This window comes from Pan troglodytes, chromosome 14 (genome assembly GCF_028858775.2).
Source record: "Pan troglodytes isolate AG18354 chromosome 14, NHGRI_mPanTro3-v2.0_pri, whole genome shotgun sequence".
Lineage (NCBI taxonomy): Eukaryota > Metazoa > Chordata > Mammalia > Primates > Hominidae > Pan > Pan troglodytes.
Window position 1 is genome coordinate 23,518,597 of NC_072412.2, and position 18,726 is coordinate 23,537,322.

General features: G+C 42.8%; 1 long non-coding RNA gene and 2 pseudogenes across 1 annotated transcript; all 3 read left to right on the forward strand.

Annotated features, from left to right (window-relative positions):
• The first annotated feature begins 261 nt into the window (after positions 1 to 261).
• LOC107967854 (cell cycle exit and neuronal differentiation protein 1-like) lies at positions 262 to 964 on the forward strand (annotated as a pseudogene).
• A 4,712-nt stretch (positions 965 to 5,676) lies between these two features.
• On the forward strand, positions 5,677 to 6,835 carry LOC100614086 (dehydrodolichyl diphosphate synthase complex subunit NUS1-like; annotated as a pseudogene).
• A 1,970-nt stretch (positions 6,836 to 8,805) lies between these two features.
• LOC134808208 (uncharacterized) lies at positions 8,806 to 14,601 on the forward strand. The gene is made up of 2 exons (XR_010150756.1): positions 8,806 to 9,057; positions 14,119 to 14,601. It is a non-coding gene; the product is annotated as an uncharacterized LOC134808208 (long non-coding RNA).
• The last annotated feature ends 4,125 nt before the right edge of the window (positions 14,602 to 18,726 follow it).

Genomic DNA, 18,726 nt, shown 5'->3' on the forward strand with positions numbered 1-18,726 from the left:
CTGGAAGTTTGAGATCACCGTAGCAGCAGGGCCATTCTCCCTCCAAAGGGGATACAGGAGGATGCAGCCTTGCTGCTTCCAGCTTCTGGCATCTGGTGGCAGCATCACTCCAGTCCCCGCCTCCATCTTCAGGTGGCTGTCCTCCTTCTGCATCAGCCAAATTTTCCTCTTCTTACAAGGACAGCTTCCCTAATCTACTATGACCCATCTTAATCATATCTGCAGCTCCTTATTTTCAAATAAGGTCACATGTACAGGTACCGAGGGTTAGGACTTCAGCATCTCTTTTGGGAGACACAGTTCAACCCAAAACAATCTGCCCTCTGATTCCCAAAGTTGATTTCCTTCACCTGTGCAAAATACATTTTCGCCCCATCTCAACATTTCCAAAAGTCTTAACACTTTCTGCGTCGAGCTTTCCTGAGCCCCTCTGGTGCAGCCACCTGCCTGTCCCATACACCCCGCCCACCATGGAGTCCAGAGGGAAATGAGCCAGCAGCCCCAAACCAGACACCAAGGCGCCAAAGCCACCACCAAGGCCAAGGTACTTGTGGCAGACGATGGGAAAGCCCCCTTGACCAAGCCCTCGAAGAAGGAGGCCCCGGCCGAGAAGCAGCAGCCACTGGCAGCCCCCACCACAGTGCCTGCCAAGAAGACCCCGCCCTTCTCAACAACCACAGCAACCTGAAGCTGGTCCCCACGGGCTCCATGGTCCCCAGCAGTCCCGTTGCAACCCGGGAGCCCAAGGGTCCTGCGGACGGGGCGGCGGAGGACGAGGCTGCCAGTAGGTGTCCTAGGGGCCGAGGTCCCTGGTCCTGCGAGAACTTGAGGCCCCTGCTGGGAGTGGCCTATGCCGTGGCAGCCATAGCCTTGATCCTCGGTGTGGCCTTCCTGGCCTGGAAAAAATAATATCCGGGGCCAGGCGGTGGGCACGGAGCCACTTCCTGTAGAGACCTGAGGAAGCCAGTGCATGCAGAATTCACCCTTATCTATGTGTACACACGGACATTCATTACACGTCTATATATGCCCCCAACACATGCACACAGTGGCGAGGACACCAGGGCCCACCCCTGCTGATCCAGGACTTCCCCAAACTCCAGGGCCGAGGGAGTCCATGCTCCGGGGTCCACAGTGCCGGATGCCGGGAGAGGGCACAGATGAGGAACTGCGAGAAAGGAATGGACCCTGTGTGGGATCTGGCGGTGGCTGGGTAATCCTGGGCCCCCAGGGCTGGTCTCTGAGTGCAGGTGGGGGTGCCGGGATGGGTTCTGCCTGGGCCCAACCCTCACGGGGACATCAAAGGGCATGGTTGTAAAAAGAAAAAAAAAAAACCACACCATCAGATTGCATGAGACTCACTCATCATCACAAGAACAGCATGGGGGGAACCACCCCCATAATTAAATTACCTCCACCCGGTCCCAGCCTTGACACCTGGAGATTATGGGGATTGCAATTCAAGGTGAGGTTTGGGTGGGGACACAGAGCCAAACCGTATTATTCAAATAAGAAATCAAAAGAGGAATTGGAAAGTTTGTTGAGCTGAAAATGAAAACATGACATACCAAAATCAGGGAGTTGCAACTAATGTATGCTTGGAGGCAAATTTAAGCACTAAGATCCTACATTATAGCAAAAAAGAAATGTCTCAAATCAGTGACCTGAGTTTTCACCTTCAGAAACTGGAAAGAGACAGCAAATTAAACACAATGTAAGCAGATAAAGAAAATAATAATAATAAAAAAACAGAAATCAGCGAAAGAAAAAAGGGAAAATTATAAGAAAAATCCAAGAAAGTAAAAGCTAATCATTTTAAACAATCAATTAAATTGTTAAACTTCTAGTCAGCTGATCAAGAAAAAAGTAAAAAGGCACGAATTACCAACATCAGGAATGAAAGGGTGGGTGTCACCAAATCTTCTACAGTAATTATAAGGAAACAATGGACTACTGTAAGCCATTTTTTTCTAATAAATTTGATAACTTAGGTGAAATGAACACATTCTTTGGAAGCCATAAACTATCAAAGTTCACTCAAGAAGAAATAGATAACATGAGTATCTAGTAACAAAATCAAGTTTTTAATTAAAATCCTAATGACAAAGAAAACTATAGGCCCAGGTGGTTTTCATGGTGAAGTCTAACAATATTTAAGGAAACAATAACAATTCTACACAAATCCTTCCAGACAATAGAAAAGGAAAAGGTCCTTTTTTTATTAGATGAAGACAGCATTACTTTCTTACTAAATCAAACAGACATCATAACAAACAACAATAGAGACCAATATCCCTCTGAACAATGATGAAAATATTCTTAGCAAAATTTTAGCAAATCTAATTTGTCTATATCATTCATGACAAAGTATAGTTTATCGCAGGAAGACAAAGTTGATTTAACGTTCAAAAATCAATAAATGAACTTTATCATATTAGTGGATAAAAAGAAAAATGCATATGATCATCTCAATAGAAAAAGCACTTAGTAAAACCCAACATTGAGTCATGATTAAAAGCCCTCAGAAAACCAGGGATAAAATGAAGAGTCCTCATAGGATACAGGCCATCTACACAAAAATCTGTATCTTCCTAAAATTGAGAACAAGGTAAAGATATCTACTCTCACCACTTTTATTAAACATTGTACTGGAGGTTCTATCTCATGAAATAAGGCAAAAAAAAGAAATCAGTCATCTAGATTGGAAAGAGTAACACTTTCCTTGTCATTTGTGTAGACCAGTCCATGGAATCCATGAAATAAAAGCTATTAGAACTAATAAGTGAGTTAGCAAGGTGGCAGAGTTCAAAATTAATATACACAAATCAATGGTATTTTTACATATAACAATCATAAATTGAAATTTTAAAAGTTATTTCCAATACCTTTAACAAATATAAAATCGTTAGCCATAAATCAAATAAAACATGTGGAAGACTTGTACATTGAAAACTACAAAACATTGCTGAGAGAAATTAAAGAAGACCTAACTAAATGGAACATGTAACATGTTCATGGACAGGAAGACTTGAAGTTGTTAAAATGTCAGTTCTCCCAAGTTGAGTTATAGATCAATGGAATCTCAATCAAAATTCCAGAAGGCTTTTAAAAGTAAAAATCAATAACTGAACTTTAAGTTTTTATGGAAAAAATGAAGAACCTAGAATAGTGAAAATAATTTTGCAAAAGAAGAACAAAGTTGGAGGACTTACTTATCTGATTTCAAGGCTAAATATAAAGCTATATTAAAACAGTATGGTATTGGCATACATATAGACAAATAGATCAATGAAACACAATAGAGATTCCAGAAATAGACTCACATATATATGGCCAATGGATTTCTGACAAAGTACAAAGACAATTCAATGGAGAAAGTATAGTCTTTTCAACAAATGATGCTGAATCCCCAAAAAAGTGAACTTTGATTCATACCTCACCGTATATACAAACTTTAATTCAAAGAAATCATAAACTTTAAACTATAAAATTTTAAAAAGACAATAGAGCAGAAATCTTCGTGACCTTGGATACAACATAAAAAGCATAATTCACAAGAGAACAAATTGATAGTATGCATTTCATCAAAATTAAAAACTTCCACTCTTCAAAATACACCGTTAAGAGAATGAAAAGACATAGATCAAGAGGACGTATTTTTAAATCACATATCTGTAAAGGACTTCTAAGCAGAACATATAAAACCCTCGAACCTCAATAATAAAATGCAAACATCCAATAAAAAGAGGAACAAAAGATTTGAACAGACACTTCACCAACAGAAATATTGATGGCAAACAAGATCATGAAAAGAGGCTTAATATCATTATTCAATAAAGAGATGCAAATTGAAACCACAAGCTGATACCACTACACACCTGCTAGAAGGTGTAAAATTAAACAGACTGATATACCAAGTGATGGCAAGGATGTAGAGAAATTAGAAACCTCCTACACTGCTGGTGGGAAGGTAAAAATGGCACAACCACTTTGGAAAACAATTTGGCAGTTTATTAAATAGCTAAATACACCTACCATATGATCCAGCCATTCCACTCCTAGAGAGAGAAAAGCATATGTCTATATAAAGGTTTGTATGCAAATGTTTATAACAGCTTTATTTGCAATAACCAAAAGCTGGAACCAATCCAAATGTTCATCAACTCCTGAATGTATTAACAAATTGCCTTTACTCATAAAATTGAAGACTCTTCAGCCATAGAAAGAAATGGGGTTGTTGATACTGCCAAAAACATGGATGAATCTTAAACTAATTTTGCTGAAGGAAAGAAGCCAGACTTCACAAAAGTATGAGGACATACACTATGCTTCCAGGTATATAAAATTATAGAAAATGCAAACTAACCTATGATAACTGAAAGTATGTCAGTGGTTGCCTGGGGACAGGCTGAGGGTGGAGAAGTGGAGGGAAGGATTACAAAGGGCACAAGGAGAGACTGGGGTGATGGACACGTTTATTATCTTTTTTTTTTTTTTTTTTTGAGACGGAGTTTCCCTCTGTCACCCAGGCTAGAGTGCAGTGGTACAATCTCGGCTCACTGCAACCCCCACCTCCCGGATTCAAGCGATTCTCCTGCCTCAGCCTCCCGAGTAGCTGGGATTACAGGAATGTTCCACCACGCCTGGCTAATTTTTGTGTTTTTGGTAGAGACGGGGTTTCACCATGTTGGCCAGGCTGGTCTCCAACTCCTGACCTCATGATCCACCCGCCTTCACCTCCCAAAGTGCTGGGATTACAGGCGTGAGCCACCGTGCCTGGCTGATATGTTTATTATCATAACTTTAGTGATGGTTTCACAAGCATAAACACATCAAATGCATCAAATTTTGCACTTTCAGTATGTGCGGTTTATTGTATATCAATCACCCCTCAATAACACTGTTTAAAAAAGAAATATTAAAATTAAATTGTAAATTATCAAAGTAAAAGATAAACACTAAAAGCACTTAAAAAAAAGGCATAACTGTAAAGGGACTCCGATTAGATTGACAGCAAACTTCACAACTGCAGCAATCACGACCACGCACAGTGGAACAGTATATTCCAAGTGCTGATGAAAATAATCATCAATATGGAATCTACCCTGCTGAACAGTGTTCAAGAGATAGTATAAAATGAATGCTTTTTAAAATTATTTATTTTTAGGGCGGGGCTGCCAAGGGAGGAGGAAGATGGCGGCGGGGGCGAGGTGAGGTGTTGGCAGTGGAAAGGGGTTCGGGCTCAGGGGGCGGGGGGACACGGAGCGATGCCCGCGCCGGCGCAGGGGCGGATAAAAAGCCGTAGCGCCATGGCTCACGCCTGTAATCCCAGCACTTTGGGAGGCCGAGGCAGGCGGATCAAGAGGTCAGGAGATCGAGACTATCCTGGCTAACACGGTTGAAACCCCGTCTCTACTAAAAATACAGAAAAAAAAAAAAAAAAAAAAAAACAGCCGGGCGTGGTGGCGGGAGCCTTTAGTCTCAGCTACTCGGGAGGCTGAGGCAGGAGAATGTCTTGAACCTGGGAGGCGGAGATTGCAGTGAGCCCAGATCGCACCACTGCACTCCAGCCTGGGTGACAGAGCGAGACTCCGTCTCAAAAAAAAAAAAAAAAAAAAGCCGTCGCGCCTCGGGAGTGGGCTGGAGGGAGAGGGGGTGCCCAAGGGCCACAAGAGTATGACGGGGCTGTACGAGCTGCTGTGACGGGTGCTGCATGCGCTGCTCCGTCTGCACCGCACGCTCACCTCCTGGCTCCGCGTTCGGTTCCACACCTGGAACTGGATTTGGCGGCGCTGCTGCCGCGCCGCCTCTGCCGCGGTCCTAGAGCCGCTTGGCTTCACGCTCCGCAAGCAGGAACAGACCTCACCACACGCACCCGCGCGGGGGGGAGTGCCTGCCCGCAGCCCCCCACCGAATGCGCTGGCGCGCGGACGGCCCTTCCCTGGAGAAGCTGCCTGTGCACATGGGCCTGGTGATCACCGAGATGGAGCAGGAACCCAGCTTCTCGGACATCGCGAGCCTCGTGGTGTGGTGTATGGCCGTGGGCATCTTCTACATTAGCATCTACGACCACCAAGGTATTTTCAAAAGAAATAATTCCAGATTGATGGATGGAATTTTAAAACAACAGCAAGAACTTCTGGGCCTAGATTGTTCAAAATACTCACCAGAGTTTGCAAATAGTAACGACAAAGACGATCAAGTTTTAAATTGCCATTTGGCAGTGAAGGTGCTATCCCCGGAAGATGGAAAAGCAGATATTGTGAGAGCCGCTCAAGACTTTTGCCAGTGAGTAGCCCAGAAGCAAAGGAGACCCACAGATTTGGATGTAGATATGTTAGTTTACTCAGTTCAAATGGTTGTCCTGATCCTGATTTAGTACTGAAGTTCGGTCCTGTGGACAGCACACAAGGCTTTCTTCCCTGGCACATCAGATTGACTGACATTGTCTCTTTGCCTTCCCATCTAAACATCAGTTATGAGGACTTTTTCTCTGCCCTTCGTCATTATGCAGCCTGTGAACAGCGTCTGGGAAAGTCGTGGTCATTGGTTGCATAATTTGATCTGAGGCTTATGGAGGAAAGGACCCAAGTGACTCTGATGTTTAGAAAGCACCTATGAAACCCTGTACACGCCTAGTTCATAATCCTCATAATTTATCAACAAACACAAAGAAGTGTCTTACTTGAGAGTGAGTGTGTGTGTGTGCGCGTGCACACATGTGCACGTTTGTATGTGTGGAAATAAACATAAATGGGGGCGTATTGGAGAAGGAAATACATAGACCTACAACTCTGAACAAATAGCAGTGATGTTTTAGGAACTGAAATGTCACACTTAATAAAGTCTTCAGCCCAGCTACTTCCCTGTTTTCGTGGGGAGAGGACGGCCTGATGAGAACTGTTCTGGTTCTAATCAGGTTCTAGAACAGTTCTGATTAGAACTGTTTGGCGAGAGAGGAATAATTTTTGTTCAGTCCTTCTTAGTGACCAAACTTTAATTTTTAAGAATAATATATTGACTTACTGAACTGAAGCATTCTGAGTTGAAAGGAGCTCCAGAGGAAAGGACTTCTGTGTTGCTCACATGTTAAAAGCTTGCTCACCTTCAGAGCAGAGGGAATACCTATCTTCAGATATCCGCCCATTTTCATCTCTTCATTATAGTCAAACAGTGTGACTTGAGAGTGTTGCTCTGGTGTCTGTATTCTGGCTTATGAAGATTATTTGAAAAAGAACTCTTACTACATTGAAATGCAGACTTTAAAAAATTTAAATATGCGGCCTGGCGCGGTGGCTCACGCCTGTAATCCCAGCACTTGGGAGGCCGAGGCAGGCGGATCACAAGGTCAGGAGATCGAGACCATCCTGGCTAACACGGTGAAACCCGGTCTCTACTTAAAATTCAAAAAATTAGCCTGGCGTGGTGGCAGGCGCCTGTAGTCCCAGCTACTTGGGAGGCAGAGGCAGGAGAATGGCGTGAACCCAGGAGGCGGAGCTTGCAGTGAGCCAAGATGGCGCCACTGCACTCCAGCCTGGGCAACAGAACGAGACTCCTTCTCAAAAATAAATAAATAAATAAATAAATAAATAAATAAATAAATAAATATTGGATTAGGCAGTCAAAAAACAAACCAAACAAGCATAAAAGGTCAATAAGTTGTAATCTTAAAAGTAAAGGTAAAAAACTCATTATAAGTGGAAAAAAAGTTTTGATTTCCTTTTTTGTTTGATGGGCAGTATGCCATATTATACCCAAACTTGGTTTAAAAAATATTCCCATCAACTATTTTTATTTAAAATAAACATTTGAGGGAAGTTACCACGGCAACTTTTTTTCCTCAAAAGTAACCTGTTCCTCTTTGGAACTGCACATTTTAGGGGCATGGTTAATATCTGAGATTTTTACTCAGTAAACCTGATGGTTACCGTGTGTAAAATATCTTTAAGTAGGATTGAAGGCCTCTGTGGGGAGTAAAATATTGCCAAAGCCTACAAAAATAAATTTTACATGTTCTCTTTTATGACAGAGAGCAGCACTGGTTCTGTTATTTTTAAAATGAATAATTGATTTCTTGACTGGTGTTTAATATTTCTTTCCTCACTGCTGATTCTTAGATAGAAACCATTATTTATATTTGATAGACTGTTTTAAGAAAACTCTTATCAATAAGTGTACAATAGTTATCTAAAACTGTACATTTAGAATGGAGGAGTTTAATACTAGATCTCGGAAGTTTGAAAAATAGCAAAGAAGACTGGATTTGGAAAGCATGGTCTACAATTGCTTGTCAAATTCTGAAGCTATGAAGAATAAATGTTTCAACTTTAGATTATGAAACCCCATTTATGATTTTTAAAATACACTTGAAATAAAAATGATTGAACTAAATTTTGGTCCGGTGACATTACTTTGCACTGCATAGCCCATTATACATTGTAAGACTTTTTGTTTTAATTTATTACTGAGAGTTTTCTGTGAAGCTACAGCATATCTAATCAGAGAATTTCTGATTTGTTTCCTTATACTGTGACTATGTTATATTGAGGCATTTGTAGTGCAGCTTAAGACTGAATTTATGCTTTTTGTAAACATGATAGGTGTAAATGTCTTATAAACATTCTGGAGTATGTATAGCTTTAATGAATGAAATTTAATGGACTTGATTAAAATGAAGGGATTTAATCTTTGTTAAAGTGAAGTTAGTCAAATAAATTACCTAGTGGAATATAGCCCAAGCCACTAAAGGTTTAATATTTGCGTTTTTGTGCTTTTATTTTCTCCTTCCATTTATAAGTATATACTTGAAAGTACATCTGTAGCCTATGACTTGAGTCTCTTGAACTTCTAGGAAGAGGCAAACTACAAACTACCAGGATTCTGATTTCAGATATAGGCATTCCAGAACCTTCTCTTTATGAGTTCACCTGCTAGTACAATCTCCACAACTTGAATGGCATTGGTTGTTCTATAATTGCTGCCAAAATCATCACAAGCTGTACATCATCAAGGCTCTCTTTGCACTCCCAAGAAGAACTGTTCATTTTAAACAAAAGTGTATGTCTTTATTTGTATTGGAAAATATTGTCTTTAAGTTGTTTCTTGTTGACACTCCCCTCAATGGAAAAGTTACCAAATTAAACCTGTTTTATGGATGGCAGCTTGGAGCATAGCAAGAAGTTGGAGGATTTGAATTCCATTCCCAGTTCTCATTGTGTTTTGTTTCTTAATAATAATTGATTACTGTTATAAAGTTTAAAAGGTGGTTTTAATGTGAATAGCAAATTCTGGTATATTATGACTAACACTTAAGAATGCCTGTCTTTGAGAGGAAGGTGTTATAATATTAATGAACAGTGCCAAATACACTGTGCATATCTACAATTTAATCTTTGAATGTATGTTACTGGATTAGCTCCCTCCTCCTTCTTTGTGATGGTGCCATGCACAATCAAATCCTTGTGATGTTTTGTATGGACTTTAACAACATGTAAATAATGTGTAAAGCAAGTTTTTATGATTAAGGAATCAAATTTATTGAATTTTATTATTGAAAGTTGAAACTTAACATGTATGAACAAAAACCAATAAAAGAATATACTCTTTTCATTGACTATAAAAAATTATTTATTTTTAAAAATTCCACATAATACCATACGTATTTATGGGATACACAGTGATGTTCCTATACATACAATGTATAGTCATCAGATCAAGGATATTAGCATATCTGTCATCTGAAATATTGATCATTTTTTGTGTTGGGAGAATTCAATATCCTCTTTTAGCTATTTGAAAATATACGTGCTTGACTATAATCATCCTATAGTGCTATAAAACATTAGAACTTATTCCTCCTAACTGTAATTTTGTGTCCTTTAACAAATCTCTCCCTATATCCCCCTTCCCTTTCCACCCTCTAATAACCTGGGTTCTACTCTTTACTTCTATGAGATCAACTATTTTAGCTTTTACATATGAGTGAGAACATGTTTAACTTCCTGTTCCTGGCTCATTTCATTTAACACCATGTCCTCCAGACTCATCCATGTTTCCGTGGAGGACAAGACTTCATTCTTTTTTATTGCTGAATAGTATTCCACAATATGTGTGTGTGTGTGTGTGTGTGTATAAAATCACATTTTCTTTAGCCATTCATCTGTTGATGGACACTTGGATTGACTCCATAGCTTGGCTATTGTGAATAGTGCTGCAATGGACAGGGAGTGTGCACAACTCTTGGATGTACTAATTCTCTTTCCTTTGGCTCTTTACCCAGTAGTGGGACTGCTGGATCATATGCTAGTTCCATTTTTGTTTTTTTGAGGAAACTCTATACTGTTTTCTATAGTGGCTGTACTAGTTTACATTCCCACCAATAGTGTGTAAGAATTCCCTTTTCTCCACCTCCTCACCAGCATTTATTATTTTTTTGTATTTTTGACAATAGCCATTCTAACTGAAGTGAGATGATACCTCACTGTGGTTTTGATTTGCATTTATCTGATGATTAGTGATACTGAACTTTTTCCATATATTTGTTAGCCATTTGCATGTCCTTCTGAGAACTATCTGTTTGAATCATTTGCCCATTTTTAATTTTTTTTTTTTTTTTGCTGTTGAGATGTTTGAATTCCTTGTATATTCTAGATATGAATCCCTTGTTGGATGAATAGTTTGCAAGTATCTCTCACCCTATGCAAAAGTTAACTCAAAATGGATCAAAGACTTAAATATAAAACCTGAAACTATAAGAACTACTAGAAGAAAACACAGGGAAAATGCTTTACGACATTGGTCTTGTAAAAGATTTTATGGATAAGACCTTAAAGCACAGGCAACAAAAGCAAAAATAAACAAATGGGATTACATAAAACTAAAACACTTCAGTATACCAAAGGAAAAAATCAATATAGTGAAAAGAGAACTGACAGAATGGATGAAATGAAGACTTTCAGAACCAAAGCATCCTGAGAGAGTGTCCCACTGAAGACCTACACACAACAGCCCACTAAGAGGTACACTTTGACCAAAAGTAAATTGAACCTGGGAAGATGGAATAAGATACATGAAGCTCGGGTGAGCAAAGAAAATGCAAGATAATACAGGTAAATCTAAAGGAGCACTGAGTGTGTAAAATAATAATCATAACTAATAACGCAGGTAAAAAATACTACTGAACTAAAACCTTATAGAAGATAAACACTAACTTATGATTTAAGGAGAACAACAACCTCTTAACCTAAGAATACAAGAGAATTTCCTTATCCTGATAAAGAGGATTAAATCATATAGAAAGTATTATCTTTCATTGTAAAATTCAGTGCTGCTCTAAAATCAGCTCCATTTTTATGCCTCATTGTGCTAGAGACCCTAGGAGCACATTGTGGGAAGAAAAGAAATCTGTTATAGGGTCTAAGAAGTAAAAAAAACTAAGCTATTATTATGTGCAGAATATTTTTGAAGAGGAAATTCAAGATAATCTAGAGACAGCTATTAGAATTAACTAGGGAGTTCAATGAACTGCAGGATATAAATTCAGCATAAAAATTACTAGCAAAAATTAGATAAGTACATAAGATTCCATTAACAGTGAAAAATCCCACAAGGTTCCTAGAGATACATGTAATAATAATGTGCAAGACGTTTCTAATAGGAGGAAATGGGTAAACTTTGTTGGAAGGCATGAAAGGAGACCTAAGTCAATGGAGAAATATGCCATATTCATGAATGGAGAGACTCAATAATGATGAAAATTATCATTACATTGATCTAAAGATAAAATGTATTTCCAAAATCTTTTCCCAAAATGTGTTTTTCATGCTAATTTACAAAATTAACATACAAGAGCAATGAGCCAAAAATAGCCAAGACATACCTAAATATAAAGGTGAGAGAGATAACGGATATCACAACTTATTTTATAGAGCTACAAGTCTTAAGAGAGTGTAATATGGTTCAGGGATGGGTAAATAAAATGAAACTGAGGCCACAGCTAGAAAAAGAACCATGAATACATGTGAACTTGGTATATGATGGGGGCATTACCCCTCAATGGGGAAGGGGTGCACTACTTGGCACGTGTTGCTGGAGCAACAGAAAACAAATTCATCAAGAAAAAATAAATCACAGGTAGGTCAGCACCTACACGTGAGAATGCAAAGCTGTAAAAGATAACATGAGTTTATACCAATATCACAAAACAGGAGGAACAGTTTGAGGTATCAGACACATTAAAATTTAAAATTCTGTTCAGAAAAAGGCACCATCAATAAAGCAAAAAAATCTACAAGCCTCAGTCTGAGAGGATATATTTGCAATCCACATAACCAATAAAGTATCACTATCCAGATACATAAATAGCTCTGAAAATCAGTAAGAAAAAGGCAAGCGACCCAATGGAAAAATGAGCAAATGATAAGAAACAATAAATATCAGGAGAAAACAATGGGCAATAAATACGTGAAAAGAGGCTGAACTTCACTGCTAACACTGAGAAACACAAATTAAAACAACTAGATGCCATTTTTCACCCATTAGAGTGTAAAAAATTAAGAAGTTTGATACTAATGAGTGTTGCCATGAATCTGTGGAAATGGAAACTCTGCTGCTGGAAGGCGTGTAAATTGGTACAACCACTTTGGACAGCAAAGCAGCAATACTTAATAATAATGGTAATGATAGCACTAATGTTTAATACTTATTGAACATTTATAAAGTGCCAGGCATTGTTAAAAGCTGGTGTGGAAAGCTGACAGCACACATTCCCAGAAGCCAGGGGTTCTTTCTGCAGTGGCCTGGCCCAAGGTCCCCTGAACATGGCACCAGCAGATACAAGCAAGGCTGCTCGTGGTATGGTGGGAAAGCAGAACTCATTTGCAAGTTCCTGAGTGGGGAAGGATCACTAATCTGTGCCTCATTGGCATGACAGAATATTCTACTCTAGTTAACAGAAACACACTGAATTGATGTCCATCAATATGGATAAATTTCAAAAACTTGATGTTGAGTGAAAAAAAGCAAATTGCAAGAATCTTTACACCATTTTGCCATTTATGTCATCTTTAAGGCACAAAAAATATGGATGTAAGCATGTGATAGAAAAGCACGAACTTGTAGGTGGGAAATACGGACACCAGCCCTCCTCCATAGCAAGCTGACAGCCGGCTGGGGAGCTGCTGGGCTCTCCATCCATCCATCTGTCCATGCATCCACAGGAGCCAGGCCATCTCCAAGGAGGGAACACCGGCTAAGGGAAGCAAGAGCCAGCCTTGAGGAGCTGGAACCTGGAGGAAGGTTATTCTAGGAATTCAAGGACTTACGACATTTGAAATCTGTTAATGTCATTTGTTATGATTCATTATACATTAAAAGGTCAGGAAACAGCAGATGCTGGAGAAGATGTGGAGAAAGAGGAATGCTTTTACATTGTTGGTGGGAGTCTAAACTCGTTCAACCATTATGGAAGATAGTGTGGCGATTCCCCAAGGATCTAGAACCAGAAATACCATTTGACCCAGCACTCCCATTACTGGATATCCAAAGGACCCTAAATCATTCTACTATAAAGACACATACACACGTATGTTTACTGCGGCACTGTTCACAATAGCAAAGCCTTGGAACCAACCCAAATGCCCTTTAATGATAGACTGGATAAAGAAAATGTGGCACATACACACCAAGGAATACTATGCAGCCATAAAAAAGGATGAGTTCATGTCCTTTGCAGGGACATGGATGAAGCTGGAAACCATCATTCTGAGCAAACTAACACAAGAAAAGAAAACCAAACACCACATGTTCTCTCTCATAAGTGGGAGCTGAACAATGAGAACACATGGACACTGGGAGGGGAACATTACATACCTGGGCCTGTTGGTGGGTGGGGGGGCTAGGGGAGGGATAGCATTAGGAGAAATACCTAATGTAGATGACAGGTTGATGGGTGCAGCAAACCACCATGGCACGTGTATACCCATGTAACAAACCTGTATATTTTGCACATGTATCCCAGAACTTAAAGTGTAATAATTTTTTTTTTTATTAAAAAGAAACCACAGGCTCAACTTAACATGCATCCAAGATAACACTTGTTAAAACCCTACCTCCATGCAGGATGAGAATTCCTCCGGAGGTGGGAACAGAGAAAACTTTATGCTTGGTAAAGCACCTGAGGCACCCATTACAATCTGGGACAAAATGAGAACATCAATACTCACGCTGTATTCCACATGGGAGGCCAAGTCAACGCAAGATGATTTTTAAGAGATATAAGAGCCAGGCGCGGTAGCTGACACCTGTAATCCCAGCACTTTGGGAGGCTGAGGTGGGAGGCTCACTTGAGGCCAGGAGATCAAGACCAGCCTAACCAACAAAGCAAGACCAAGACCCCTTTTCTACAAAAAAATAAGAAAATTAGCCTGGCGTGGCGGTGCACACCTGTGGTTCCAGCTACGCTAGAAGCTGAAGGGGGAGGTTCACTTGAGCCCCGAGTTTGAGGCTGCAGTGAGCCACATTAGCGCCACCGCACTACAGCCTGGGTGACAGAGCAAGAGCCTGTCTCCAAAAAAATAAAATAAAAGCTATAAATACTGCAAAGAGGCAAAAACTGCTGTGGTTTACTGACAATATGATCATATCTAGCAAATCCAAGAAAAAAAAAAGTAAAAAATTACTAATAAAGGAATTCTGTAACATAGTCAGAGATGAGGCCAACATATAAAAATCCATATCTTTCTTTATACACAAGAAATAACCATTTGAAAGAAGCTGTCCCATTTACAATAGCTAGAAAAACTGTAAAATACCAGGGGTCAGAGGTTGGAAGTAACAAAAATGCACACAAAACCTGTGAGAGGAAAACTAAAACTTTATTGGCAGACACAAAAGAAACTTTCTGAGTAAATGGAGAGACATCTTCTTGAACGAGAAAATTAACATTGTAAAGATGTCAACAGTCTCCCAAAGTGATCGAAATGCACCGTGGAATCCCAGTCAAACTGCAATTGCATCTTTTACGGAATTTGACGCACTGACTGAAATTCACCTGGAAAAGAACGTGCTTAGTAAACATGGTTTCCTGGGCGGGGAACAAAAAACAAAAAAAACCCCAAAAAACAATGAAAATTGGTCTTGCAGACAAGGTTCAAATTAGAGATCCCAGAAAGAAACGGATGTATCTCCGGGCGGTGAGGTACACTGGGAAGGGCATGTTCCACGGAAAGAGCAGATGGACTGTCTGGAAAACAGGCTGCCAGGAGACAAAATCAACACAGAGTTCCAAGTCACAAACACGGGTAAATTCTGTGGATTAAAGAAAGATATCTAGAGATCTACAAACACAAATATAAAGAACCCTTGATTTCACTGGAAATCAAAGATGTTGATGAAAGTAATCATGAGCTACTGTTTTTCACTCATAAAACTGGAGGTGAAAGACAAGGATTAACGTTTCTAGTGACGGTAAAGGTGTAAAAAGTATTTGGCTGCGCGGCTGGTGATGAATACTTTTTACAACCTTCTCAGAAAACAATATGGAAACGTCCAGCACAAGCCAGCAGAGAAAGCCTCTTTGAAAAGGCCTCTGCTGTGGATAGGGACGCCTGCCTGAACACAGGAGAATCATGTGCATCCATGCTAGCTGCAGTCATTTTGGTAATAGGAAAAAAAAAAAAAAAAAAAAAAGAATTAGAAGGGGAAGAAAAGAGAAGCACCTTAATTCTTCGCCGGCGGAGGAGATCTTGTTACACAGCAGCATCGCCCCACAGGACAGAAGCCTCTGCAGCCATCAAAGAAAATGAGATCGAGCTAAGAGGGCCAACGTGGAAAGCTCCCGGGACATGGTGTTAAATGTAAAAAGCAAGTTGCAGACAACGCATGAAATATGTATGATTCCATTTGTGAAAATGCAGCATCGCTAGAAAAAACTGTATATTTTATTTCGTATGTACACACAGTGTGTAGATCCATGTAAAGAAAGCAGTCCAGACGGTGGGGTGGGGTTGGAGATGCAGCCAGCCCTGCTTCGTGTCTAGATACTCTGGCATGCTTGGCGCCCCCATGCCCGAGGTCATGTGCTCCTGCCATAATTTAAACAAATGCCTGAACAGCAAAATGAAATTGGAATAGGCAGCTGGACTTGGTCTGGAGCGCAAGAGGAAGGTGCGGTGCGGTGAGAAGGGAGACCGCGCTAGACCAGGTGATGCCTTACTGAGAGGTGAAAATGTGCTAGCAGCCCTCCCTCGCTCTCAGCGCCTCCTCGGCCTCGGCGTCCACTCTGGCCTCGCTGGAGGAGCCCTTCAGCCCCCCACTGCACTATGAGGGCCCCTCTCTGGGGCTGCCCCTAGGCCGGGTCCGGCTCCCTCTGCTCGCGGGGAAGTTTGAAAAGAGAGGCGAAGGCGGGAACCGGGGCTGCGCGCGGCGTTCGCAGGCTGCGCGGGTTCCGGGTGGGCATGGGATCGGCGGGCCCCGCACTCGCCGCGGCTGGCCGGCGCCTGCTGGGCTTGATTGGACGCTGCGTCTCGTGCGTGGACCGCCCTTCCCTCTTCGCGGTGTCGTTGGCCACGATGGCGGGTCTCCGTCTGTTACTCGCTTCTCTTTTCCTCTTGATTGGCTGGGAAGAGCTCCCTCTGGGAAGCAGGAGTGCCTGGGATAGGTGCCGCAAAGTCCCGCCTGGACTGCGAGAGGTGAAGCCGGTTGCGCTTCTGGGTCCAGTGAGCACTTGGAGAACGTTTCTGTCTAGCTAAAGGATTGTAAACGCACCAATCAGCACTCTGTGTCTAGCTAAAGGTTTGTAAATGCACCAATCAGCACTCTGTCAAAACGGACCAATCAGCTCTCTGTAAAATGGGCCAATCAGCTCTCTGTAAAATGGACCAATCAGCAGGATGTGGGTGGGGCCAGATAAGTGAATAAAAGCAGACCACGCAGGCCAATAGCGGCAACCTGCTTGGGTCACTTTCTGTTGGGGGAGGTGGGGGAAGAGGAGGAGGGGTTTTTTTGGGTTTTTTGAACTAAATGTTGTTATTCCTAGCACTTTGGGTCTGCGCTAGGATTGTGAGCTGTAATACTCCCCAGGAAAGTTTGCAGTTTCACTGCTGAAGCCCTCAAGACCAGGAACCTAGTGGGAGGAACAGACAGCTCTGGACGTGCTGCCTTCTAAGAGCTGTAACACTCACCACGAGGGTCTGCAGCTGCATTCCTGAAGCCGGCGAGACCAAGAAGCCACCAGAAGGAACGAATAACTCCAGACACGCGGCGTTTAAGAGCTATAACACTCATAGCGAAAGTCTGTAGCTTCGCTCGTGAGGTTAGTGTAGGCCACGAACCCACCAGAAGGAAGACGCTTCGGACACATCTGAACGTCTGAGGGAACGAGCTCCGGACACACCATTTTAAAAAACTAACACTCACTGCAAGGGTCCAGGGCTTCCTTCTTGAAGTCAGTGAGACCAAGAACTGACCAATTTCTGACACATCAGGGATTGCAGAGGGGTGAGGCCCATGGCGGTGCTGAGGAGCGGTCCAGGAAGTATTGGTGAGAGGGATGGGGAAACCCAAGAGTGTAGGGTAAGGAAAAGGCCAGGGAAGCCGCAGACTTCCTGGAAGGGCCTGGGGCGAAGGCAGTGGGAAGTATGGGCCGGCGGCGCAATAGGAGGCTGGGGTGACGTTGGGGAAGCAGCTCAGAGCTGCGGGGGAGCTCCAGCATCCCGGGAGCTGCTGAGGGAAGGGGAGGAGCAGGGCCTGGCTGGAAAGGGGGTGGGATGGGGAGGGCTGAGCTGTGCCGCTGCCCTGTCCCAGGGAGGAGGTGCCCCCCGGGAGCAGTGGGAGGAGCTGGGAGAGAAAAGGCTATGGGCGGGGGGGTTGTCACTCTTTTAGGAGTGGGGTTAGCGAGGCCGGGGTGGGGTGCTTAGTAGCTGAGGATGGGCCAAGTTGGAGGAGGAGAAGGTGCGGCTGTGCAGGAGCAGGCAGAACCCTTCTCACTGGGTCTGGGGTCCTGCAGCGCCTGGGACTGGAGCAGTGAGTGAGCGTGGGTGGGAGCTGCGGCCTGCGTCCCTGCGCCCGACTGCCCCGATGGCAGGTGTGGCGGGGGGGTTGGGGGGGTTGGGGGGTGTGGTGTGAGGGGCGGGTGAGGTGCATTTCCAGGGGGAGTGAGTCCGGGGCCCTTGGCCTGTAGGCTGAGCAGCGAGGACAACAGCGAGGGGGCTCTGTGGCACTGCTTGGCGGGGTCACCACGCATGCCTATGCGCCACGGAGCGTGGAGACTCGCCAGCCACCGTGCGGGTCTACCACGGCCCTCCAGGCTCCTGAGCCACCTACATAGAAGGGGGAGCTGTGGAGCGCGGTGAGCGGGCTGCCAGGCTCCTGCCACTTAGGCCACCCTGAGCCAACGCTGCCCAGGTGGCATCCACAGCCGGTGGCCCGCGGGCCTGGGCATGAGACCCGCGCCGCAGCCCCGCCTGCCCCGCTGGGAGAGGTAAATGGACCGTGCTTGGTTTACGCCGGTTGGAGTCTCAGATGCTTTGTTACAGGGGCACAAACTACCCTACCCTACTGTGCGTGGGTGCCGGAGCCTTGGTCCATAAGGGAGCCATGTGGGCAATGGCTTAGGGTGGTTTAGGGTTCCTTAGAGACAGAGAACCAGCTGGATACACACACACACACACACACACACACACACACACGCCTGTATCTCAGTGATTCCAAGCACGGACCTCTCACACA